General features: G+C 41.6%; 1 long non-coding RNA gene and 1 other non-coding gene across 2 annotated transcripts in view; one reads left to right on the top strand and one right to left on the bottom strand.

The window, feature by feature from the left end:
• The window catches only part of LOC122453882, a 253,302-nt gene that overhangs the window by 188,601 nt on the left and 38,810 nt on the right, over positions 1–25,891 (top strand). The window contains exon 2 of the long non-coding RNA XR_006273208.1: positions 20,735–20,845. This is a non-coding gene — a long non-coding RNA (uncharacterized LOC122453882). The remainder of the gene's footprint in view (positions 1–20,734; positions 20,846–25,891) is intronic.
• Positions 5,818–5,940, bottom strand: LOC122454085. Its single transcript, XR_006273304.1, has one exon. It is a non-coding gene; the product is annotated as a small nucleolar RNA SNORA26 (small nucleolar RNA).

Here is a 25,891-nt window from a genome sequence, read left to right as displayed (position 1 = left end):
TAGAGTTTTTATTGTATGAAAAGGAAGAAATGAGCAGATTTCGATATCAGCCAGTTGACGGAGAAAACCATACAATGCTGGGATAATCAAATCGGTGAAGGATTGTGAGGACCTTGAAAACATAATAAAGCCTGAACCTAAGCTCTTGCTGTTTATTTCTCATAAAGTCTCTTCCTTTTCCTTGAAGGGCATACTATCTCTCCAGTTAACACATGAAGTTCACTTCCTTTGTATGGCTGCACATCAGCCATTGCAGTGGCCAGAGAGGAAATGTTGTTAAAACAATTTTTTTATTTTATTTTGTGACACTGGTGGGAGCTCAGGAACTATGTTGAAAATTAAGTGCTGGTGTGTGTGTGTGTGTGTGTGTGGCGGGTCCCAAAGGAAATGCCTCTCTTGATTCTGCTTTTGGAAATTGCAGCTGATCAGTATGGTGATGCTGCATTGCCAATACGTTTTCTGGACTCTGCATGACATATATTTCCTCAAAAAGATGAATGCTTCTAATAACAATGAAAGAAGAACTGGCACAACCAGAATATCAGCCACAGTACATTATTAGGGAGTCTTCAGAGTGTCCAGGGAGGAAATGCATTTAATAATAATTTAACAAATATTTATCCAACACATACAGACACTGTGCACACGGTGACAAATAAGACAGAAAAGGCCATGGCTTGATCAGAGCTTATGTTCTAGTGGAGGAAGATTGACAATAAATAAGTAAATACTTAAGTAATTTAAATGTTGTGTTAAGTGTTTTATTCCTCTTATAAGAGAGGAAAAGTATTTTTCCCTCTCACCCTTCTGTTCTTGGCTGAGACCACCATAATAAAAAACAGATTAACAAGAGAAAAGCAAATAATTTAATAACTTGTGTATCTCACATATACTCAGGAGAGACCCAAGGAAGTTGAGCCCCAGCCACCAATTTAAATACCATATTCAGCTAAAGATAAAAGAGACCTGTTGAGGGACAAGGGAGGGCAGTTATGGGAGGTTTCCAAGAAAAGCACTAAATAAGGGTAAGGTTTGTCATATAAGGTTTAAGTGGGCACCTTTTCCACTGACAAGACTATCTTGTGATTTAGTCATCCTTGTATTCCTGGTACAGAGGAGACTCTTACAAATGGAAATTTCCTTTATAAATGTAACTTTCCCTTAAAAAATTTAACTTCTGTCTTGTTTTCAGAGCTTCTGTGCTGCTCTTTCTCAAAAATTATCAGCTCAAAAATAATCTTTATGCCAAAGAGGCTTATTCTGGAATGTCTTACTCTCCTCTTCTTCACTTAGTGCCTTAAAACAGGTGTTCATTTTTTCTCTTGATTTCGAGGGTTAGGAATGGGGTGGGTTTGGCTGGACAGGCGTCTCTGATCCACATGGTATCAGCCGGGATGGCTGGGCATTGAGGGTTTACTTCCGAGATGGCTTCCGCACTCACATGACTAATGTCTTGGTGATCCTAGCCTCTTTTTCTTGCTATGTGGGGTCTGGTCATCGGACTTAGCTAAGTGATCCCATCTTTGACCTAGTCTGATTCCTTTAACAGATTTCTCACAAAGCAGTTGTCATGCTTTTTACATGGTGTCTGACTGCCCCAAATCACAAAGTTAGAATAGTTAAGGGTGATCCTGGCAGTGGTAAAATGTCATTTTTCATGTATTTGATTGGTCAAATCAATCTCAGTGCCCACCTAAATTCAAGAAAGGGTTGAAAAATAAACATGTCTCTTAGTAGGTGAGTGGCAAAATCACATGGAAGAAGAGCAGGTCTACCTATCTGTGGAAAATACACTAGGCTATATGCTTGAAGGAGATGAACCATAGCAGGGTGAGAGTGGTGGGAACAATGGAAATGTTTTTAGTTAGGGTAGTAGCCATGAGAAAGAGAGGGAGAGGAGCATTCCAGTTAGAGTGCAGTAGGTTCTAGTTTGAGTAAACCTATATAGAAATGGTTAGTTTACATTCACATAATGCTCCATTAACAGTATTGATACCAGAAGTTGGCAAGCTGAGACAGAAATTCAACTAGTCTTATTCATCCACCTTGTCTGGACATTTGCTTCATTGAGCACATCCTTAGTCATTTACATTCTTCCTTTCTGTCTAGTTATTTGCTGAATGTTCAATGTTGAATGTTTAGATATGGTTGTAGTGCCAGGTTCCTCAATCTAATAAGCAAGTGCAGATATATCAAAATGGATATTGCCTATGAATTCCATGTTCCAAGTAATCAGATCAGAGCTGTAGATGGTGGCACTGTGAGACAGAGCAGAGAACTCTTTAAGGCATTTTATGATAATGTCCATGACAATCAAGGAGTGTTTTGTTTCCTAACGTTTTTGCAGAATCATCATGGATTATTGACCACAACTTCTTAAAGGCTTCCCAAGAAGTCATGTACACCATTGGCAGGTTATGAGGTTATGTTAAGTAACTCAGTGATTAGAGAATTTGTTTGATTTTCCAACACCGGAATCCCTCCCAAATCACCAATCCTTGTTCTACATAATGCCTCCAAGTAAAAAGTCCCCAGATGTGTCATTTAGCATCTGTTGTATCAGTGGCTCTCATTTTTCTTTTCTTTGTTTTATAAGAATTCTAGTGGGCTTTTGAAGTGTGCCTTCAAATGTTCTGATTCAGTAAGTCTGGAGGGAAGCTGGGCACCTGTATCTTCAAAACCCTCCGGATCATTGAGGAAAACGCTTAAAGGGTATACTGCTCTGAATTAGTGGCCCGATGGTGGTCCATGGCCACAGTGTTAAAAAAAAAAAATTGGGGGGCCATATAATACTCTGAGACCCAGGGTATGCTCAATATATTCAGAGAATATCATTGCATTTGGCTTTGATATAATCCTTACTGGGGCTGAGTATTATCTCACTTTCATTTCTGAAGGACAACTTTACTGGGTGAAGTATTCTTGGTTCACAGGGTTTTGTGGATTTTTTTTTTTTAAGCACTTTGAATATATCATACCACACTCTCTGGCCTGAAAGGTTTCTGCTAGGAAATCCACTGATAGCCTTATGGAGGTTTTCTTGTATAAGAGATTTTTTTTTCTCTTGCTGCTTTTAAAATTCTTCCTCTGTCTTTGATTTTATTTATTTATTTTTATTTTAATTGGAGGCTAATTACTTTACAATATTCATTCACATGAATCAGCCATGGGTGTACATGTGTTCCCCATCCTGACCCTCCCTCCCACGTCCCTCCCCATCCCATCCCTCAGGGTCATCCCAGTGCACCAGCCCTGAGCACCCTGCCTCATGCATCAAACCTGGACTGGTGATGTATTTCACATATGATAATATACATGTTTCATTGCTATTCTCTCAAATCATCCCACCTTTGCCTTCTCCCACAGAGTCCAACAGTCTGCTTTTTACATCTGTGTCTCTTTTGCTGTCTCACATATAGGGTCATCATTACCATCTTTCTAAATTCCACATATATGCGTTAATATACTGTATTGGTGTTTTTCTTTCTGACTTACTTTGCTCTGTATAATAGGCTCCAGTTTCATCCACCTCATTAGAACTGATTCAAATGCACTCTTTTTAATGGTTGAGTAATATTTCATTGTGTATGTGTACCACAGCTTTCTTATCCATTCATCTGCCAATGGACATCTAGGTTGCTTCCATGTCCTGGCAATTGTAAACAGTGCTGCGATGAACATTGGGGTGCACGTGTCTCTTTCAACTCTGGTTTCCTCAGTGTGTATGCCCAGCGGTGGGATTGCTGGGTTGTATGGCAGTTCTATTTCCAGTTTTTAAAGGAATCTCCACACTGTTCTCCATGGTGGCTGTACTAGTTTGCATTCCCACCAACAGTGTAAGAGGGTTCCCTTTTCTCCACACCCTCTCCAGCATTTATTGTTTGTAGACTTTTGGATAGGAGCCATTCTAACTGGCATGAGATGGTACCTCATTGTGGTTTTACAAGGTAATAGTAGGTTTTAAAAATTAAAATTAAAGGCTTAATAAAGAACTTAAAAATTAAAAAATGATAGTAGTAAAATATATCTAGGAATTTCTCTGGAGCTGTTGAGGGCAGTGTGGGGTCACTTCAGTTTCAGATAGTTCCTTTTACCTTATACTTCTTCTCAAGGTCTATAGGCCCCTTCCAATGTAGCCAGTGCTAACTCCTCTGTTGCACCTGTCTCTTTCAAAGCTGTTCCCTCTTTGTTTATTTCGGCTTCCTCTGTTTGTAAGTCTCTTCAGTATCTAACTTCTGCCCTGACACAACGGGGCGAAGGTGGTCACTTATTTAGGCTCACTTGTTCAGCTGTGCTGCGGGGAGGGAGGAACAGTGCAAATATCACTGGCATGTGTGGGGAGCGCTCGCAGTGCCTGGGCCACACTGGCTTTGCCCTGCTCACTGCGTGTGTGCTTTCCCGGTCTACACTGCTCAGGCTCCAGGTTGCTCTGCCGGGAACTGTCTAAGGCAGTTGTGCTTTCCCAGGTCTACACCGCTCAGGTTCAGGTTCCCGGGTACTCCCCAAAGGCACAGCCTCAGTTGGGCCTGCATTTTGTGTCCTTCCCAGGTCCAAGCAGCTCAGGTGACCAGGTGTTTGACGAGCGCACTCTTCCCAGCTGGGCGGTGCATCTCATCACCTCCCCGGTCCAGCCACTGGGCTTCCTGGGTGCGCAGCGGGAGCAGCGTCTCAGATGTGCTGGTGTCTGCTCTGGGGCGCTGATCTCTGGCTGCGGCCCTCCTGACGGATGTCAGCCGTTCAGGATCCCAGCAAGACTTGGTTAGCAACTGGGAGCCTGCTCGCAGTTTGGTAGCTGATGCTGTCTTGGCATCAAGATGTATATGTTGGTATCAAGGCTACTGTCTTTGGCAGCCCCTTTCCTTCTGGCTCTGGCTGTTGCCCGCCTGCCTCTCTGCCTCCGGTGGGAGACGGGCTGGTCCACAGCCGGCTAGCTCTCCTCTGGTATTCAGTCAGTCCTTTGTTCTGTGAGAGGGCTGGCAGTGCCTTAGGTTAGAGCTTTTTGCAGGAGAGTTCTCTCTCTCTCTCTTTTTTTTTCCCCCTCTTTTGCTATCCCATGGTTTGGATTGCTATCTCACGTTAGCTCCCTCAGACTGCCCTCAGGGCATTCAGGCCCCGTCCTTACCCTAAGCAATGCGGCCGCACCTCCCTGTTCAGCCCCCGCTCGCTGGTGGTGGACACGAGCATCTGGGCTATTTCTCCGCTGGGAGTTGCCGTTAGGCTCGTAACCTGTGGGTTTTGTTTATTTATTTTTTCCTCCTGGTTATTTTGCCCTCTGAGATTCCAAAACTCCCCACAGACCCACTGGTGAGAGGGTTTCCTGGTGTTTGGAAACTTCTCCTCTTTTAAGACTCCCTCTCCAGGATGGGTCTCCATCCCTAACTCTTTTCTCTCTTTTTATTTTTTGTATTTTGTCCTCCCTCCTTTCGAAGACAATGGGCTGCCTTTCTTGGTGCCTGATGTTCTCTGCTAGCATTCAGAAGTTGTTTTGTGGTATTTGCTCAGCGTTCAAATGATCTTTGGATGAATTTGTTGGGGGAGAAAGGGGTCTCCCTGTCCTATTCCTCCGCCATCTTAGGACCGCCGCCCTCTCTTTGATTTTACATAGTTTTATTATAATATGTCTTGGAGCACATTATTTTGGATTGAAATATTGGGGTGATCTATTAGCTCCTTGAACTAGGCTGTCCAGATTTCCCCCCTAATTTGGGAAGTTTTTAGCCATTATTTCTTTTTTTTTCCCCCGAAGTTTAAATTTAATAACTTTGGTATTAACTATACACATACTAGTAAGTGCTAAGACTTAAAATCTTCCGGTTCAGTTGTGACTCCAGACAGGATCCAGAGAGGAGTTCTAAAAATCTCTTCTCTGGGTTTTATGGAGACTTCCTTTACCCTCCTATGTTAGCCTCTTAAGGGACTAAGTCAGCCTTAAAAGGGCACTGGAAAGGGCGACATTATTTCTTTAAATAAGCTTTCTTCCTCCTCCTCCCTCTCTTCTCCTTCTAGCACACCAATTACTTGTACTTTTTAAAAATAGTGTACCGTGGTTTGTGTAGGTTTTCTTTACTTTTTTTTCATTCTTTTTCTTTGTTCTCCTCTGACTAGATAATTTAAAATTATTCCTGTACTATACTTTACAGTTTCTTTCCTCTGTTTGCTCAATTCTGCTGTTGACACTTTCAATTCCTTTTTTTTTTTTTCTGAATTTCATTCATTGTATTCTTCAACTTCAGAATTTCTGTTTAGTTCTTTTTTTATAGTTTCTATCTCTTTGATTCAAGGAATTAGATCTGGCAGACAGAGTGCCTGAAGAACTGTGGACAGAGGTCTGGAACACTGTACAGGAGATGGTGACCAAAACCATCCCGAAGAAAAAGAAATGCCAGAAGGCAAAGTGGTTGTCTGAGGAGGCCTTACAAATTGCTGAGAAAAGAAGAGAAGTGAAAGGCAAAGGAAAAAAGAGAAAGATATACCCAAATGAATCCAGAGAAAAATGAAGAGAGATAAGAAAGCCTTCTTAAGGGAACAATGCAAAGAAATAGAGAAAAGCAATAGAATAGGAGAGATAGGAGATCTCTTCAAGAAAATCAGAGATAACAAGGGAATATTCTGTATAAAGATGGGCACAGTAAAGGACAGAAACATCAAAGACCTAACAGAAGCAGAAGAGATTAAGAAGAGGTGGCAAGAGTACACAGAAGAACTATACAAAAAAGGTATTAATGACTCAGATAACTACGATGGTATGGTCACTCACCTAGAGCCAGACATCCTGAATTATGAAGTCAAGTGGGCCTCAGGAAGCATTACTATGAACAAAGCTAGTGGAGGTGATGGAATTCCAGCTGAGCTATTTCAAATCCTACAAGATGATTCTGTGAAAGTGCCGTGGTCAAGATTGTCAACAAATTTGGAAAACTCAGCAGTGGCCACAGAACTGGAAAAGGTCAGTTTTCATTCTTATCCCAAAGAAAGACAGTGCCAAAGAATGTTCAAACTACCATATAATTGTGCTCATTTCAATTTGCTTGCTAGCAAGATAATGCTTAAAATCCTTCAAGCTGGGCTTCAGCAGTACATGATCTGATAAGTTCTAGATGTACAAACTGGATTTAGAGAAGGCAGAGGAATCAGAAATCAAATTGCCAACATTCATTGGATCATAGAAAAAGCAACGAAATTCCAGAGAAATATCCACTTCTGCTTCATTGACTCTGCTGAAGCCTTTGACTTTGTGGATCACAACAAACTGTGGAAACTTATTAAAGAGATGGGAATACCAGATCATTTTACCTGTCTCCTGAGAAACCTGTATGCAAGTCAAGAAGCAACAATTTGAACCAGATATGAAACAACAGACTGGTTCAAAATTGTCAAAGGAGTATGTCAAGGCTGTATACTGTCACCTTGCTTATTTAACTTCTATGCAGAGTACATCATGTGAAATGCTGAGCTGGATGAATCACAAGCTGGAATCAAGATTGCCAGGAAAAATATCAACAACCTCACATATCAGATGATACCACTCTCAATGCCAGAAAGTGAAGATGAACTAAAGAGATTCTTGATAGGGGGGAAAGAGGAGAGTGATAAAGCTGGCTTAAAACTCAGCATTAAAAAAACTAAGATCATGGCATCTGGTCCCACTGTTTCATGGCAATTAGGTGGGGAAAAAAATGAAACAGTGACAGATTTTCTTTTCTTGTGCTACAAAATCACTGCAGATGGTGACCGCAGCCTTGAAAGTAAAAGATGCCTGCTCCTTGGAAGAAAAGCAATGACAAACCTAGACAGCATATTAAAAAGCAGAGACATCTCTTTGCTGACAAAGGTCTGTACAGTCAAAGCTATGGTTTGAATGTAGCCATGTATGAATGTGAGAATTGGACCAACCATAAAGAATGCTGAAGAACTGATGCTTTCAAACTGTGGTGCTAGAGAAGACTCTTGAGAGTCCCTTGAACTACAAGGAGATAAAATCAGTCAATCCTAAGGGAAATCAACCTTGAATATTCATTGGAAGGACTGATGCTCAAGCTGAAGCCTCAATACTTTGGCTACCTGATGCACAGAGTTAACTCATTGGAAAAGACCTTGATGCTTGGAAAAAGTGAAGGGGGCAACAGAAGATGAAATGGTTGGATGGAATCACTGACTCAATGGACATGAGTTTGAGCAAATTCCAGGTGATAGTGAAGGACAGGGAAGCCTGGTGTGCTGCAGTCCATGGGGTTGCAGAGTTGGACATGACTTAGCGACTGATCAACAACAACAGTCTGTTATACTTCTCATTTTGTTCATGTATTATTTTCTTAATTACTCTGAATTGTCTTTCTATATTCCCTTGTCGCTCATTGAACTTCATTCAGAAAAGCTATTTTGAACTCTTTACCAGGGAAAATGCAAATTTTCACGTCTTTGGGATTGTCTTGTATAAAATGGCTGTGTTCCTTTGATGATGTTATAATTCCTTGATTTTTCATGTTCCTTGAAGTCTTGTGTTGTCTCCACATTTGAAGTAGCCATCATCTCCTTCAGCTTCACTGCCTGATTTTGGGAGAGAAAAACATTCTATCAACCTTTCTCGGGATTCAGAGGATAACTCAGGCCCTCAGACCCTCTCTGTGGCTATATCTGCTTTATACTTCTTGTTCTCTCTTGTGGCAGAATTCTTAAACTTGTGTGCTTTCTCCTGATTCTTCCAAGCCAGTCTGAATGTTGACATTTTCTCTTTTCCTTTTCCTAGTGTGGTGCTGAATGCTCAAGTCTGTGGTCTCTCCCCAGTCACAGATTTGGGCCAGCTTTGGGCCAGTTTTCTGTGTTCACTAGCTATCTGTAAAAGCTCACACTACCTGCCTGTGGGATCACACACAGGGAGCCAGCTGTGAGGTGGAGGTATATGGGGCTGAGTGCGTGGAGTGCTGGGGTTCCTTCTGGGTCAGCTGGGTGAATGTCCAGGCACAGAGTCCCCAGTGGCTTGTGGGCAGGCCTCTTGATGGAGTCCACGATGCCATTAGTAGGCTCGTCCCGAGCCCTGGCTGCTGGTCTCCTAGCTGCTCATCACCGCATCCCCCAGTCACAACTCCCTACTCTGGATGTGGCGAGAGAGACTTAGGGATCTGTGGCAGCTTCCTGCAGAGCTGGGGAAGCTGGGTGGTCATTCCCCAACCTGACTTTCTCTGGTGGGAGAAATCATGGGCTGAGAAGGGCTCTCATGTGCTGGGCCGTGCTGTCTTGGGAGAGGGTGATGCAGTTAAAGCCAAGCTCTTTTTCTTGCTCTCTTGCAGGGGTCCAATCTGGGAGATTTTTGCTTCTACAGTGTGCTGAAACTTCCCCCCTACATTTCTGTACTTCCACAGAGGCTCACTTGTCTGGTGGGGTTGTTTAAGTTATTGTTCTCCAGGGGTCTCAGACCATGGCTGAGAGAGGATAGTGGTGGCCTCTGGATACTTAGGGTCCACAGGGTCTGTTTGCTTATTCCCTGAGGCACACATGGACAAGATTCCTGGGACCTTGAATTTTGGGGCTGATAACAGAAACAAAACCAAATTGGTTGTAGCCAAGTCACTGGAGATAGGGAGCTGTTTCTGGATCTATAACCAGGATCCTGGTCACTGAATCAGCCTCCTGCATGCAACCTGTTTTCTGAAAATGGCTTTCCTCTCTCTTAGACTGCATGGGGTTTTCACAGTATCCTACTGGGATCCCACAACTCCCACAGGTCACTTTTATATGTGGATGGATGCGAAATTATTGTTGTTAAGGGATGTCTTATGTGGCAGCTTCTCAGACTTGGATTCTTTTTTGTGAGTTGCTCACAGTCTGGGAGGGAAGAAACTGAAGCAAAAGCTCGGTACAAATGGTGCGAGAAATGTTAGGTTAATGCAGGCTTGGGTACCGAGGGAGTCAAGGAGAAGGGGATATCTCACAATAAATCATGCAGCCAACCTTGTCCATGGTTACTCTTTGCTTGACTTCTAGGCAGGCTTAAAACTCAGCTTAAATGGTTTCCAAATGCTTCATGAAATTTTCTTAGCAATGTTAGTCTCATATCTGTGCAAAGATGTACTAGAAATTCTTATTGCTTGCAAAATTATATTTCTCATAAATGATTGATGGCTTGCAATTACATTACTTGGTATAGATAGCTTTGATCTATTCATATTAAGAGATAATTGTATGAGAGGTAATATTTTAAGCTATATGAACTCTTTAACCTTAAATGTACACATACTTTTTGAAAAGTAGATTCAGATGGTAGAAAGGAAAGAGAGTCTGAAACCATTGTATGCTTTATTAAGCAGATGAGTGGAAGGTTGTACAATAAAATAGGGATAAAGGTAACCAAAGTAAAGGGGAAATACATAGAAAACTGTCCTAACTTACATCACAATTTTTGTTTAAGGATCTCCTTCCTACTTCATATAAGCACAGGTAAGCATTGCTGCTTTAAGTTATTGTTGATGTAACCACAGAGGGGCCGGGGGTTTCAGCCAAAGCAAACAATGTGGACAGCTCATTGACCCCTTATGCTGTCAAGACCATGCCACCCCTTCATTGTGACCTGAAACCTGCCTTCCCACCTTGTCTCCTTGTCGTTCTTGCCTCCGATTGATTCCTGACTTCACTCCCTCTCAGTCTGGTGTCTTAGAACATGGACAGTTTTCTGACTGAACCAAGGCTTCTTTCTTGTGTTTTCTCTCATAAAACCCTCTGGCTGATAACACCTGCCTCCTGAAAAACTAGCAGTGGTTCTAGGACCCCAGAGGTGAAACACATTCAGAATTCTGGTTTCTGGGATCACGATAATAATTAATCATCTGACTGAGGTCCTGTCTTATAATTCCTTTGAGACAGTCAGTGTTTCTCCAAGGGTGATTCATGGACCACCTGCAGCAGACATCAACTGATGGGGTTTATTGAAACTGTAGATTCTTGATCCTATTCCAAAGCAGAACATCTAAGGGTGGACCCTGGGGATTGTTAGCCTTGCTGAAGTTTAAGAATCCTGGGAAAGCTCAGTTCAGTTCAGTTCAGTTGCTCAGTCGTGTCCGACTCTTTGCGACCCCATGAATTGTAGCACGCCAGGCCTCCCTGTCCATCACCAACTCCCGGAATTTACTCAAACTCATGTCCATCGAATTGGTGATGCCATCCATCCATCTCATCCTCTGTCGTCCCCTTCTCCTCCTGCCCCCAATCCCCCAGCATCAGGGTCTTTTCCAATGAGTCAACTCTTCGCATGAGGTGGCCAAAGTACTGGAGTTTCAGCTTCAGCATCAGTCCTTCCAATGAACACCCAGGACTGATCTCCTTTAGGATGGACTGGTTAGATCTCCTTGCAGTCCAGGGGACTCTCAAGAGTCTTCTCCAACACCACAGTTCAAAAGCATCAATTTTTCGGTGCTCAGCTTTCTTCTCAGTCCAACTCTCACATTCATACATGACCACTGGAAAAACCATAGTCTTGACTAAGACGGACCTTTGTTGGCAAAGTAATGTCTCTGCTTTTTCATATGCTGTCTAGGTTGGTCATAACTTTCCTCCCAAGGAGTAAGCGTCTTTTAATTTCATGGCTGCGATCACCATCTGCAGTGATTTTGGAGCCCCCCAAAATAAAGTCTGACACTGTTTCCACTGTTTCCCCATCCTGGGAAAGCTACTACAGTACAATTCTGTAGGACTGAAGCATTTGAAAAGGATTGACTAACATTTAAGAGGACCCCCCCTTCAGAAAAGCAGGACACTCAAAAGGCACAAAGAGGAGGGGACGGGAAACAGTGACACCCAAAGAGACTGCGAGGGTCCGTTGAAACAGAGCATCAGGCCTGCATCCAGTGGGCACCCACCAGGGATGGGGGAGACTTCATGAGACAGCAGACCAGGGCGGGGGTCACACATCACAGCTGCCATCCTAACAAGAGACAGTGTGCACATACACACCCACCAGGGGGAAGTGGCTGCTGATTCCACATCAGGATCAATTTTCCACTCGATTCCATGGGTATTTACTAAGTGGTCATGGTTATGGTTTAGTTGCTAAGTCATGTCTGACTTTTGTGACCCCATGGACCGTAGCCTGCCAGGCTCCTCTGTCCATGGGCGTTCCCAGGCAAGAATACTTGAGTGGATTGCCATTTCCTTCTCCATTTACTGAGTACTTACTGTGTATTTATTATTGAACTAACTATTTCTTTTCCATAGAAAAGGACCAGCGGTCTGCCTTTGAGGAGCTTGTGATTTAATTGGGAAGCCTCTTGGAGAAGAGTCCAAGGAGGGCAAGCAGTCAACTGCTAGGAGGGCATCAAATTTTGTGGCGTAAACAGTGAAGGGAGAAAGTCCGTATGATCTTTGTGTTTTCACAAATAGTGATTACTGCCGATTGGCACTGTGGACTCAGAGTTCAGAAAGGGTCACAGCCATCTCTCATGTCAGGATCAGTGTCAGAAGCATCATCTTTTGCACAGTTCCACTGTGTTTTCTCCTGCAGGCCCTTGGGTATGGAGACTGCCAGGAACCCTGGCAGTGATGAAGCAGTCTCATGAAGTTTTCTTTGTCTGATGCTTTCTTTGCATTGTTGAAGGGTGCAAGCTGCCAGAATGAATTACAATTCCCTCTGGACCCCACTTGAATTCAGATCCTACTTGGTTAATTAATTTGTTGCTGTCCTTGTTCTACCTCTTGCCATTGTCTTTGTCCATATGGTGCTGGGTTACAGCCTTGAATAATCAGAGATGGCAGCACCTGGCACATGGTGAGAGCTCCATAAATACGCATTATTATCCCTCTTATTGTTCTCATTGTTCCCTCCCCTGATGTGCAAAGTTATATAAGAACACAGAGACATGTTTCTTCTCCTGGAATCCTAGAGTTCCTGAGACAGTTCAAAGATAATGTAGTTTAATTTAATTAATTTGATATTAGAATCCTCTCTACTATATTCCTGACAAATATCCAACCAGGTGGCTCCATCCAGGCCTGTTCTTTGCATCATATTTGTGTCTTCCTGGTCAGCTCAGAACCCTGCTTGAGAACGTGAGCAAGGTCCTGGGGAGGGTTCCCCCAGAATCCTCCACACCACAGAGGGCCCAAGAACTTAGTTTATTCTCAGATGCAGAGCTGCCCATGGTTGTCAAGTGGCTCCATCTCTAGGACCTAGCATTCAAACTGGAACTTGATTTTGCCAGTTTTGAAGCAAACTCGCACGTCCCTGTACACTTTTTTCTTCGGTAGTACTAGGAGCAGACCTTCAGTCCATTCCTCAAACATACTTCTTCTGCCTCAGGCTTTCAGACACACCCCCATCTGGACTCTGTGTAGTTTATATCTCTCTGTGTGTGTGTGTGTGTTGAAGGGAATTTGTCGAAGCAGAAACTGAGGTCATAAGCTCAGAGCAGTTGGCTTGGGGTCAGAATATCTAGATTCAGTTTTCAACTCAGACTTCCTGGTGGCCTTGGGATGCTCATTGAGCTTCTCATCTCTAAAATAGTAATGATAATTATTACGCAATTTCTTCAGTGATGCAAAGACGTGGGGCTTAGAGCAGTGCTTGTCTCTCATAAGGAGCTCATTTTAATCCCTCATGAACTGAGGCTTTCCTGGGTTTGGCTGAGGCTGCGAAGCTTGAGAGAGTCAATGCTGCGAATCACTGGCAAGAGAAATGCCTCCAACTGCTTCCACAAGGGTGGGGGGAGATTAACACAAAATTAGCCCTCAGTATCTTACTGTCTTAAACATCGATGGGGGAGGACTTGGACAAGACTTTAGAGGTGGTGGTGTTCATTTCCTTTATCTCAGTCACGTGTGCAATCTGACTTAGATGCAAAGACCTGCCTGTCAGCCCTGTTGTCCTTCCACTGCAGGCGCTGCCTCCCCCTTAATCTGGTTGCTCGGAGGTATTTTTCTTGAGCCTGCCTGCCACCTTAAGTGCACAGTCTTGTTGAATGTGACAGATAAACACAATAAACACATAAAACAAAGCCACTTTCTGTTTCATATGTAGGCTTAGATCCTCTCAGCACAGGATGGGGGATTTCAGGGTAGGGAGGATGAGAGAGTCCCCAGACTGCATTCTCAGCCCCATTCCCCCTCCTCACATCCCAAACACAAAGCTGCCAGTATCCATCACATCACATCACTCCCTTTCTCAGCTCCTTGGCCCCTGGGGCCAGGGTAAGGATTTGTGTTCATGTCAGAAGAGGCCAGGTTCAATGTGAATTCTTGCGTGTCCTGCTACTAATGACCTGCAGCTTCACCCAGAGAGTTTCCCCAGTAGATTTCTCTGTTCCTCTGTAAAAAGAATCCCACCTGTTTGTCAATTCCACTTTGAACATACTGCAGACAGAATTCTTGTTTTCTTAAATGGAGCAAGGTTTGAAATATTGACATTAGTCACAAGGAGAGCAGATGACCAGTCAAGACACCCTTTTAGCCCGTGGATGCTCTGCATTGGACAATTACAGAAGCAATTAAAGTGTTAAGATGCGTTAGGAAGGGTAATACTTGGGAAGGTTTTGTGTCCAAGAGTGAGGCCTCAGCAAAATTTCCTTTATGACAAAAGAGAGAAATGAGCCCTTCTACTTATCTGACAGAATCATGGGGAAGAATGTGCTGTGCCTGGGGCAGCCTGGGCCAAGGAAGGTGAGTGAGCTTGGGACCCAGACAGATGGATTTAAATCTTGACCCTGCCACGTCATGAGTTACTTCATATTTCTCAACCTCAGAAACAATACCTATAAAATTGAGAGTGAGGGGCACAATGTGGAGATCTGAGATTAAATAAATATATAACAGAACTTTTCACAGTGCCTGGCATGTATGTGCCTTTGCTCCCTCCCCTTCCTGTCCCTTGACTTACCTCATTTTGGCTTATCTTCCCTTGTCTTGCCTTTTCATGTCATAGAAGTTTTCTTGGTGGTGAAGAGAGTCTTACATACTTGCAGAAGAATTAGCCACCTTCATCCTGCTATTTGAAAGTTGATGAGAGGCTTGTCTACTCAAAAGTGTACCCTTAGCCTGCCCCTCACTTCCCCAGCTTTGTCACAATATCTAAATTATTCTATGAGTCACTTTTGGTGGGGTGGTGGGGGGTGGTCAGGACATAGGAGGTTTCTGTTACATGAATGTTACATGATGTTAAGCACTAAAAGTCTTTGACAACTAAGCATGGGTTAGCAATTTCAAAAGGATGGAGACAAATGGGCCTTATGAAGGAAGTTTGTTTAATGGAGGAGAGAAGGTGAGGGAGGAAGCAGAGCTAAGTGCTGCCTGGGAGGAGAGGTATAGGAAGAAACAATCGAATTTCTCAACCCCCCTGGACTTGTCAGTGATGGTGGGTGATGTGAAGTCATGAGGAAGGTGGAGCTGGGGCAGGAAACAAATCAGTAGCATATGGAATTGGGGCTCTACCATATATTTATAAGAGTTTATGTCTTACATGTTTTTATTACTACATTTACATCTTGGCTCCCAGAAATGTAAATAGAGATAAAGAGGCTGAAGTGGTTTTTTTTTTTTTCCTTCTTCTTTTTTTTTTTTTTTTTAGCATCAGAAGTTAACTGTTTGGCAAATGATTATTTGGTATGCACTTAATAGCACCATAGTGTCCAATTCAGCCCATTTGAATGAATAGTATTTCCCCAGGAGAACTTTATTCACTCTGGCTTGATGGCACTAGGAAATAATTTTAGCTTCTAGGCAATATATACTCCTTTCCCTCCTCACTCCATCTCGTTTATTGCTGTAAATACTAAGGCAAGGATTTAAGCACAGAACCCAGGGCTATTTTATCTTGCTCATCATTAGTATTTATACACACAAATAAACACCTCTTCTCAGATTGTACCAAGAGTAAAAAATGACACTGAATAGCTACATGTTAATGGATTTACATATAATGTTGGCATACTCTAAAAACACAGGGTTTGGATTGTTAATGAAGCATGATTGGGCTAAGAAATATTAATAAGGGCTTCATACAGCTTTTTGTTAATATCTGAAAGTATTTCTGCATCTCATTTTCATTGGGAAAAGAGAGATGTAACAATTCAGGGTCTAATGGTCAAATGATTCTTCTGCTACCCAGATACTGTCATTAATGCAGCACGATTATACTGATGGATCTTTCCAATTTTGTCAGTTCCTTTCATGTCATTATTCCTTCAGCTGGTTAGTTTCTGGCTTTCATATCAGCCTTCCCACTCCAACTCCCCCCTCCCCCTAAAAAGCAGTTAACAGTGCTCACATTTCTGTTGCTAATCTTTGTTTTATTAGATCTTTTCCTATAATTGCATTTCAGGGGCTCTACTGAGCGGCAGGAATAGTTGGTGTATGTCAGGTATTATTGTAAGACTTGAGGATGGTAATCCTGGGCTTTACAAGGTAAGACAAATGTGGTATTGGGGAAAAATAGATTGTTGATGGTGAGGCTTAGTAAGAAACATTTGTTTTCCTTCCAGCCTTGGTTGTTAAATTAAATTATGACTTTGAGGAACAGGGGCTCTAAATTCTTTCTTCCTGTCTTGAAAACATATTCAGCTCGGATTCTATGCTGGGTCCTTTCCCTGACTCTGTCAGTGGCTGGCACCCTGATGAAGACTGCTGTCAGCTTAAGATAAATCATATTTCAAACACATTTTTTTTTTTCAAAACGGACAGCCAAAATTAGTGCAAGGAATGTCAGTCTGTTGCCAGATCTGTCAATATAAAGTTTAGATCACAGTTAACTGGTGCCAGTTTAGTTAACTACCTGACAAAAAAGGCTCATAATATGCCATGAAGAATGATTTCACTCTTAAAATGATAAATGCTCAAAGCCAGCAGGGATCCTGAAGCCGACATTGGCCCTTTTAAAAAGGACTTGATAACATTATGGAATAATGGAAGGAAGGAAATCTTGACCTGGAAATAGATGGAGGCTGAAAAATTCTATATTTTACACAACTTATGTGCTAGTATAAAAAGTCCCCAAGCACCCTCAGTCTGAAGGTGTGCAGTGATTTGTCATGTGATAAAACAGCCTCTTGGTTAGTTCAGGCTACTTCTAAGGGCTGTGTTGATATTTCAGATTCCAGAAGGACAGAATGCAGGCTCACGATGGTTTAGCAGTAGATGCGTTTTGTTGTGCTTCCCTGATGGCTCAGTCAGTAAAGAATCTGCCTGCAATGCAGGAGATGTGGGTTTGATCCCTGCGTTGGGAAGATCCCCTGGAGAAGGAAATGGCAACCGCCTCCATTATTCTTTCTTGGGAAATCCTGTGGACGGAGGAGCCTGGTGGGTTACAGTCCAAGGGGTTGCAAAGAGTAGGATATGACTGAGAGACTAACCACCACCACTACTATGTTTTGTTGTATCCTTTAGAGTAAGCTCATCTGTGTTAAAAAATAGAAGCTAAAGAAAGTGCATACATAGTTTATTTCCTAGTTTTTCATGAATGCAAGGCAGATGTTTCTAGTCAGCTTGTGGCTTTCCTCCATGTGACAGTCAGGGATTCATGCTCTTTTCATCTTGCAGATGTACTGTCTAGTACAGTCTAGACTGTTAGGTTTCAAACTTGAATGCATGTGTGTATCACCTGGGCAGCTTGTTAAATGAAGATTCTGTTTCAGGAGGCCTGGGGTGGCACCTAAGAATTTGTATTCTAGTAAGTGCCAAATGATGTCAATGCTGCTCATTCATGGACCAGACTCTGAGAAGCAAGGAATCTAAAGGGCTCCATCATCAACTATGTCTAGCTGGTAAAAGAGATAAGAACGTGAAGCTTATGGGGGGTAATTTCTGTGGGACAGGCGTGGAAGTGACATTGTTCATATCTGCTCACTTATGATTGACCAGAGCTCAGAAGATGGTTACACTCAACTTTTGGGAGGCTGGGAAATGTATTTTCAGGAGGAAGAAAAACACATCTTTGTGAGCTTCCAGAAGTCTTTGCCACATTAGGGAATTTCAGGTACTAGAGCTCATTTATTTTTATAACCTCATGATAATCCTATACAAGAATTCCTCCTAGATTTTCCTTTTCCTTTTGCTTTATTATGGGTTTCCCAGGTAGCGCTAGTGTAAAGAATCTATCTGCCAACACAGTAGACATAAGAGACGCTGGTTAGATCCCTGGGTTGGGAATGTCCCCTGGAAGACGGCATGGCAATCCATTCCACTATTCTTGCCTGGAGAGTCTTAGGGACAGAGAAGCCTTGTGGGCTATAGTCCATAGGGTTGCAAAGAGTAGGACACGACTGAGGTGACTTAGCACACACATGCTTTACTCTAATTAAGAAATAGTAAATTGTAGACATTTTGTAGGAGGGATTCTGAATAAAAAAAAATATTTTGCCTCAGAAAAAAAAGTTTTTGACAGTTTGCTCTCCTTCTCTGGGAATGATCATGGCCGGCACTTGTAAATAACTCATTTTTGAAGAAGCCCAAAGTTTCTTTTGAGCCTGGTTTAATTAATCTTGTGGGTTTGAAGTGGAGTTGGGTCACCATTCCCACCTCTGGAGTGCTTCGGTATGCCGAACAGATGTGGCCCCCGTGTGGCGGCCAGGGCAGCGTCTCTGCGGGGTGCTGTCGCCCCCATCAACCCCCCTCTGGACTCCTCCGTGGTTTCTTCTGATGGCGGTGCCCATGGCTGTCCTGCGTCTCTGCTCTTCTTATGGTAGGATTTGCCTTATCCCTTAACGGAATAGTTTTCTCCTAGCTCTGTGCTCTATGTTTGTATTTATTCGGTGCCTTTGTCCTTAAAGGATTCAAGATACATTTAGACTGTGTAACTCATTTTAAATAGCTTGGTGAAAAGTTAGCTGAACTCAGGCTCCAAGGACGATTTCAAACAAATGCATATGTTATTGGAGCTGGTCTTCAAGCGGAGACAGCAGGGGAATGTTGGGGGGTCTGTGCATGAGGCACTTATTTGATTTCACCTTGTGGTCACCAGGGCATAATTCATAATTATGGTGCCTAAGTCATAGGTGGGGAAAATGAAGACTTATTCCTACTATTTTGTGCCAGACTGCTGGGGGAAAAAAACCTAGAGTTTTTTACAGGGTTTGCAATCCTGTCTTTCCAACTTAGAAGTGGTCTGCATGATAAATAAGGCTATAGCAGTTGGTGGTTTTTCAGTCCTAATGTATGTGTTGAGGTTATAAAGGCTGCCTTGGTAAAATGAATTTTTCTGTTGTTATTCCTGTTTTCTAGTCCAAACACCTGGATGAAATGACTTGGTCAGCCTCCAAGAAACCTATAACAAAGAAAGTTTAATTTTTCATTAATAAACTGGCAGTTCCTTCTCTGTTCCCAAAAGACACGTTCTATTTTGTGGTATTTTTGTACAACTGTGACCTTAGAATATGTGTTAAGAAGCTGGGGCAGAAATTTCAATGATGCAAAGTCTTTACCCTCAAGGTTCCCAACCCCAGTGTTCCCAAAGTCTGCTGCTGCTGCTGCTAAGTCACTTCAGTCGTGTCCGACTCTATGTGATCCCATAGATGGCAGCCCACCAGGCTCCCCCGTCCCTGGGATTCTCCAGGCAAGAACACTGGAGTGGGTTGCCATTTCCTTCTCCAATGTGTGAAAGTGAAAACTGAAAGTGAAGTCACTCAGTAGTGTCCGACTCTTAGCGACCCCATGGACCGCAGCCTACCAGGCTCCTCCATCCATGGGATTTTCTAGGCAAGAGTACTGGAGTGGGTTGCCATTTCATTCTCCAGGGGATCTTTCCAACCCAGGTATTGAACCCACATCTTCTGCATTGCAGGCAGATTCTTTACCAACTGGGCCACGGGGTAAGGCCTTATAGGTATATATACAACCTCATTAATGTGTTGGGGAAGCTAAAAGGAACTACATCATAGGAAGAGAAAAATTTTAATTCTGTGCCTCAAGTGAGAGTTTTTATCAACCAAGGGAAAAACATGCAGGCACTTAAATGCTTTCTGGGTGTTGTCTCCATCATGTGTCCCAGTTCCTAGCTTGCTCCTTGACCTTGTGTCCACCTTCTTGTAAAGAAGAGTGCCTCCTTCTTAAAGGAGGCATTGGCTTTCTGTTAGGCTCAGTGTTGCTTCAGATCCCTTTCTCTTCCACATCTGGTAGCTGGACCCAGTAGTTTCCAGCACTCCATGTCCCTAACCTTTGAGAGTTCAAGTCTTCAGTAACATCCAGTGGCCAAGATCTGAGCAGGCTTGGCTGGGAAGTCTAGGATGAGCCTTGGCAATCTCCATCCAATAGAAACATTGAGTGTATTTAGAAACATTGAATGCATTTAGACACATTGGGTAGATTTAGAAACTTCTGGGCTTCCAGGTGGTGCTAGTGGTAAAGAATCCACCTGTCAACTCAGGAGACCCACTCCATTATTCTTCCCTGGGAAATCACATGTACAGAAGAGCCTGGCAGGCTACATACAGTCCATGGGAACACAAAGAGTCAGACATGAGTGAGTACCCATTTATACTATACAATACAGAAACTTCCAGTGTAGTTCCTCTCTAACATCCATGCCAGAGGGAAATGGGCAGTAAGAATTCTTCTTGGTCATCCAGTCAGTCGCTGTTGAATAGAATGAGTACACGTGTATATACATGTATTTACTCACTCCCCAAACAAATATTAATTCTCAAAAACAGTAATGTTTGGGTCCATGGTAAGCATGGAGCAAAACCTAATCTGCACAGATTCCTGAATTATGCCTCTCAGATTCAGGAGAGATTTCTCCCTAACCCTGGCTTTTTTCATCTTCTAGGTCCAGCTTAGGCCCTTGAATCTCCTGCTTAAGAAATGCGTGAGAAACGGAATCCTTTATGTTGATGCCTATACAGATACACAGACGAAGGTTTGAAATGACCAGCTTTTGGTATGTAAAAATTAATCAAGTTTGTTGTCAGGTTATTGCCACCTGACTCAGCTTTCTTTAGGTTTAAGGGAAGCATTATTCGGGTTGGAGTGGGGAACTGGGGAGGCAGTGTTACCTTTTTCAGTGGCTTTGCTTTACTCCTCTGGTGTAGGGAAACAACCATTGTTTGCTTGTGGAGTATTTGTAGACAGGGATTTGAAACATAAACATCAGCCTCATTTTCACTCTAATGGCATGAATACATTTTTTAAAATGTGCAAACAGTGTTAAAAATCACTTTACTTAGAGACACTTATTAGCACCATTAGGTTAGCTTTATAATATAACTATGTATTTAATATACATTTTTAATATTCTGGAGTGGGTATACTCCAGTATATACTGGTCTAATAATGACTTATTTGTAAGCGTCATCAGTTTTGTGGGCCTACACTAAAAATAGTACAAGTCTATGAGTGTTGAGTTTCTTAAACATTGTATGTGTCTTTGAAGTAAGAGACAGGAAGGAAAACTTGAACCCCAAGAATCCTACCAAAAGAGTCATAGAATCTGACTTTTAGAAGTAACTTCTGAAACTATCTAGAAACCACAAGTGAAACTGAGGGCCAGAAAGATTAGATGAAATGATTCTACTGCACAGGATTTAAAAACAGTTATGGTGTGAAAAGAACAGCAGTGCAGCAACTATCTTTTTGCATTGCCAAAGCCTTAATCAGCCAGTTTAGGAGAGATGAAGGAAACCAAACAAACTAAACAATGTTAGCAAAAATTTACTAGGTGAAACCTCATCCAGATTTCCATTGATGCTAAGGGATATGGACATAACAGAACCATATTCCAAACCTTGTGAATCACAGAGGTTCTTCAGGAGCAATCTTAGGGGATGAAGAGATTGAGTGGTTAGCACTGGGCTCACTTTAATTAACACACCTGGATTTCTAACTGCTCTAATTATTAGGACTCTAAGATTTCATTTACACAGAATTTTACTATTTTAAAAAATGCTCAAAAACTTTTGTAATATAAATTTCCATCTATGGACTACAATTTATTTGACTTGCAAACGATGAATGTCTTTTTTATGATTATTATTATGACTCTTCTTCTTGTAATTATTCTTGTTTTGTTCAACAATATTCTAAGTAATTAGGTTTATTGACTTCAGAAGATGATAAAGTATATTTTTGCTATAAATATAGGTTATATTGCCAAGCATAGGCAAAAATCAAAACTCCTAATTAATTGCCTCTTGATTCTAACAAAAGTCTATTGAAATATTTAAGACTGAATGATTTAACTTATCAATAAATGCATAGATAATTTTCTTTTAGTCTTTTCATATTCTCTTTAGGTTCTAGACAGCATGGTTTTCCCCATCGTTTAAAATGAGTTCTTATTAATAGAGGATAGGGGGATACTTTGTAGACATGGGTCAAAATCAGATGTCATAAATTGAGTTTGATTGCAAAATCATAAGTTTGAAAAATAGTCATTGAGCCCAATATTCTTGGGATTCCTTATAGTTGACAAAGGATCTATTTGGATCCTTCAATGTGGTTCCCTGCAGCCCAGCAATTATGAGTGATTTTTCTGTCATCATCCGTTGAAGACAGAGCCATTTAAGAGGACTGGAAACCAGAGGCAGGAGAGAGTATGGGAATTCATGTTCATGAAGACTGAGCTATTAGTTTAATTTTTAGGTTTCAAGTTCTCATAATCATGCTCCTGGACTAGAGAAGACTACAAAGAAGAGGAAGGGATGAGAAGGAGAAAGGAAGACATTGTTCAGTTGTTTTCATTGTGTCTGTTAATACAGAACATCTGTTTTCTTATCTGTAAATCTTTTGTTAATAAAGGAAGAGTCTCAGTATATTAAAATGCCATGAGATCTAAAATTAGAACTTTCTAAACAGTGGTTATCAATGCCTTTTCAGTTTCAGAGGGAAAAATATATTTATCAAATTCCAAAATATCTGATAGAGATTTATATCTGTTCCTAAAGATTTTTGTGTAGCCTACTTAAATGATCAATTTTATCCAATAACTCAACACTGGGCTTGAAATAGGAAAATCATCCAAATCACTGGATTTTGATTGATTTTTTTGAATTAAGCAAAATAATGTCCAATTAATACTGCTTATGGGATTACTTATGGAAGTACTTTTGAAACGCCCATAGGATTTGGGATTTCACAGTTTTACTTGGTGTATGTTCATGAATCACACATTTTATTAAAATATTTCAACTTGTTCTCTTTTCAAAGGCAACTTTTTTGGGGGCTGGTGGTGAGGGGTCAGGAGATTTCTTAATGCAAAATTTACCATGGAAATCTCGAGGGACTTCACCTGATTGAAGACAGGATCCTCATTCTGACAGTTTAATGCATTTTACATTATGATGGTATTGCATGCTTCACAGTTCCTGAAAAAAGAGCTTACATTAGGTCTCAAAGTAGCTTCTTTTTCCCTCTGAATTTCCTGATTTTTTCCTTTTTTTTTTGCTCACGTCAGGTCCCAGAGGGGACGCGTTTGTAGAGTGGAGATAATTTTGCCACTTGGGAAGAATGCATGTGGTTCTCTGCCTTGAGTAATATTGGTTATTTAAGAAAGTGTCCCGTACTGAAAGTGTTTTGTCCAGCTGTGGGATGGCCTCGAAATTCAGCCCCCTGACTACATCCTGGTTCATGACTCCTTACAGAAATCCTATGTGTAAGTGGTTCTGCCATTTTGCTGATGTTGGGAGGAAGGACATGAGTACTGACACCAGACTTCAGTATGCCCATCTGTCTCTCCTGTTTACTTCCCTGACACATGAAAGGACATGTGTATGTATGATATGCACCTCATTTAGTGACCCCCACAAGCAATCTAAATTCTGACCTAGAATCCTCCATTAATTTGTTGTAAAATTTTGGATAAATAATTTGATTCCTGAATTTCAATGTCCTTATCCTATAATAGGAAAATCACAGTATCGTTTATTAAGTTCTTGCTGCATATATTAATTTATTTCAGTTCTTCAGCTCAGGAATATTTACCTGTGAAATAAATATTACTAGTTCCATATTATTGCTAAGAAAGTAAGGCTCAGAGAAGATAGGTGAATTGCCCACTGTCTTCTAGCTGATGAAGGAACTTAGGTTACTTTTGAGCACAATTAATGTCTGACTTCAAAATTAATGCTCTCTCCGCTATGCCATGCAGCTGCTAGAATATGCAACTGCTCTTCTGCATATTATTATGTAAGGAACACAGAGTGTTCTGAGGGCTATAAAAAGAAAAAACAGTTTACTATTTTTTAATTAATCAGAGTGTTGTTATTAGTAATAATACTCTGACAGGACTTAACATCTAACATGCTTTGGTTTCAGCTTCCAGCTTTTTTGAGCAGCAGAGATAGTCTTGTCTGAGAGGCACTCTGGGTAATGTTACTAAATTTATTCAGAATTTTGGCAAATGTAATAGGATTGAGAACAGCACACATTGATGTCTATGACTTTGGCCGGTAACCTCTTTTGGAATGGGTTTTGATAAACTGCTTTTAATCCAAGTCAAATTATCTGTTTGATAACTAGTGAGGAGAGATGGACATTGTCTGAGAAATTATTTTAAACTGATGGATAAATATTCCCAGGAAGTGAAAGAAATTCTAATTATGATGTAAAAAGAAAAGCAGTGCAGTCACAACCTTTATGCACTGCTGAAGTCCTAAGTCAGTTTAGGAGAGGTGAAGGTCAAACTGATGGTATTTTAAAGGTTATATTAGTGTATGACAGAATTAGAATATTTGGCTGTTGATCATTTTAGCTGCTGCTCCAGATTCTGCATATTTCACATTTTATACCCAAGTGCTAAATAAAAACGTGGAACATGAATTAAGTTTATTGTGATAACTTCTGATTTTTTTGACCTGGGACACCAAAGTCCATTGTAATTTGCATGGATTGCTTCTGCAGCTGTCTGTGTCAGCGCCCTGAAGAATTTGCACTAGTGTGATAAGAGGAGCCTGGAACATACTTACCCAGCAGCTGCTCCTTCCCTTGGGATTTTAGGTTGCTAGGCTCAAACCAGGCTTCCTATTGGGGAAGGTGGAGTAGAGGACTAGGACTCAAAAAGACAGAACAGTATTGCTAAGCTCAAGTTCTCCCTCCCTTGGGACACATTCCCTGCACCCACCCACCCCCACCCCGGCAGTGACAGTTCCTTCTTCTGACCTCCAAAGGCTCAAAGTATATATAACATAGAGACCAGTATGTTACTATTTTGTATTTCTTATCCTTGTCTTCCCAATGAGATTTCATGTGCCATAGTGACCATTTCTCTCTTCAGTGTTCCTCAGAGTGCTTTGGGCTGAGGGTACAGAAGGCATGTTTTAAAATCTTGATTGTTTAATTAGTTACATAACACTTTTTTCTTTCATAAATCTTGCTTGATCACATTTGGAGATGTATTTTCAATTCTGTAAGTGATTCCAGTAATCTACTTTTGGGAAAAGAAATTTCTTTGTAAAAACCTTGACAGATGTAATTTATGACTTTAAAGTTCCCGTCCTAAGTCAAACTAAGCCAAACAACGATACCTAGTAGATAAGAATGCAATGTATATTATTTGTGAATGAGGGGGGTCTGAAAAACTTGAGTGCTCTTGAAAATAAATGATTATTAAATACTTTTTAAAAGAAAGCTTATAAGATGGCAAAGCTAACCTTGGCTTGAGGTAAGGAAAAAAGTCCAAGCAGTGGAGAAGTATTTGTTACAAAGGCAACACTTCCTCCCCACACCATGTTCTTACCCCATGGGGTAAATTAAGTTCTATTTCCATCACCTTTACTCTTTGTCACACTTGGGGAGAGTCTTTGTAAATGTAATTGAGGTCACTAATCAGCTGACTTTAAGACAGGGAAAGTGCCCTGGATTATTCAGGTAGGCCCAGTGTAACCACATGATCCCTTAAAAGCAGAGCTTCCTTCCATCTGTGGGCAGAAGAGAAGTCAGCTGGTTGGACAATGGGGGATGTTATTGTTAAAGGAGGACCACAGAGAGATCT

Source organism: Cervus canadensis, chromosome 15 (genome assembly GCF_019320065.1).
Source record: "Cervus canadensis isolate Bull #8, Minnesota chromosome 15, ASM1932006v1, whole genome shotgun sequence".
Lineage (NCBI taxonomy): Eukaryota > Metazoa > Chordata > Mammalia > Artiodactyla > Cervidae > Cervus > Cervus canadensis.
The sequence above is the reverse complement of the archived record's forward strand: the minus strand, read 5'-3'. Positions and strand labels throughout refer to the sequence as shown.